At 51.9% G+C, this 1952-nt stretch overlaps 1 pseudogene; it reads left to right on the plus strand.

Moving 5' to 3' along the window:
• Positions 1-714: 714 nt before the first annotated feature.
• On the plus strand, positions 715-1638 carry LOC125533241 (annotated as a pseudogene).
• Positions 1639-1952: the final 314 nt, after the last annotated feature.

Consider the following 1952-nt stretch of genomic DNA (forward strand, 5'->3'; position numbering starts at 1 on the left):
TAAATAAATAATAAAAATAATGATAGAAAATAAAAAAAGTCAGGGCCTATGAACTGCTACTAACTGAATGAAGAACAAAAAGACACACACAAGTCACTTCACTCTACCTGTTCGTTCCCATCCTGTAGAAAAAAAATCAAAAAGAAAAAAAGAAACGGACCTAAACCTTGTAGAACAACTGGCAAAATAAAGCCCAACACACAAAGAAAAAGGACCTCTGCCCAGCCGACCACCTGAAGCCTGCCCCGACGGAAAAAATAAAGACAAAAAAACAGACCCACCCAATTCGTTCTCTATGTGGGCTGATATACAGGAAACAACAGGGTTGCACGGATCCTAAAGCAACACAAAGATCTAAGGGTCAACAAATTGATTGAGACTTCACTAAAAATCAATCGACTGGTTTTTAGCAAAGCCGTTTACCAAATAGGGCCATGGCAAAATATGGTGTATCATATGACCACATGGTCGTATGGAAGTAAATCAAGTCCGAAAATTGCCTCTTCAAACGGGATTCTTCATCGATTTTGTCCCCTTTCATTCCTACGGCTTCCTTAGCCTAAGGGATGTTTTGAGAGAGGATAAGGCTCACCTAGAGCCCTTGGTTATGGGAAAGCTCTTATAGATAGATACACCTTCAAACTTAGCCGTCGCATCACTGAAATTCATCAAGCTTCATCTCCACGTCCAGCCGTCGTCCACATCCAGAACACCATGCGTTGTTGCAACCACCGTAAGACCTGGCTTAGCTCACCTGCCACCTCTGCAGCAACTGGTGGCACACGGCCGGGCAGGGCCAAGACCATGTCCGTGGAGGAGACCTGGTACCACCCGACGCAATCGTCATCGTGGCGGCGGTACCGGTGCTCGCAGCAAGACAACTGCGGCCATTTTTCGCATGTGGCGTGCAAGACACCCGACCACAAGGAGTCGTGAAGCTACGACGAGATGGTGTAGGACCTAGGACGGCACGGTGACCCATGGCATCTTCGAGCACGAGACGACGACGGTGGCGGTCTCGACGAGTGATAGGCGCGGCTGCCGAGGCTGGTGTTGGGCTGCTCGACGTACGAGGCTGGCGGGAGCGTGGACACGCACGACGGCGTGCCGACGCTGGGCAACTAGGCCATGTCATTCGACACGATCACCCGGATGAGCTTCCAGTGCCTCTTCTCATTCTGCCTGCTGGCGACGCACAACTCGGCCGTGGACATGGAGGCTGGCGCCGGGGCTAGCAAGATGGATATCGTGTACTTGATGAATGCGCCGACCTTGGACGTGCAAGTCACGGGCGTGTTCATGAACGGGAAGCGCCTAGACAACATCCCGCTGGAGGTGCGCATTCAGATCGGACTGAACACGGGCATGGGCACCTCTGTGACGTTGATGGTGGAGCCGGCGTACGGCGTAGTAATGCTGGAGAAGGTGGACGAGGTGACCGGGTTTGAACACTGCTACAAGTGGGACGGCGTGAACCTGGCGCCCGAAGTAATTGTGCCAAAGATGGTGCTGGTGTTGCAGGACGGCGCGAGGCTGGAGCCAAGCCCGGTCGAGCTTTGCTACACTTTTTTTTTTTTAGAAAAGGAGGATGCACCCCCGGCCTCTTCATCTCGACGATGCATACGGCCACTTTATTAATTATTAAGCATAAAAGACCTTATAAAGTAGTACATCAGTGAGCCTGAAGCCACCATTTAGGCAACATCTATCGCTACTTCTATCCCCTTGATGCAGTGGTGTTGAATGTCCGAGCCTAATACCAAACAGACATCGCACCAAATCCTAACATCTAATGCCGGATGCCCCATCCTAGCCACATACCGGGACTGGGTCACACACCGGTCCGGCGCACTCACCGAGGCTGCCGCCGCCTTCTTCCATCGATCCATCTCCAGAGTAGGCACTGACGCACAGACCTTGCCAGGCCTGCCGTCGACGCCACCATGGCGTCA

The sequence above is a fragment of the Triticum urartu genome, chromosome 1 (genome assembly GCF_003073215.2).
Source record: "Triticum urartu cultivar G1812 chromosome 1, Tu2.1, whole genome shotgun sequence".
Classification (NCBI taxonomy): domain Eukaryota; kingdom Viridiplantae; phylum Streptophyta; class Magnoliopsida; order Poales; family Poaceae; genus Triticum; species Triticum urartu.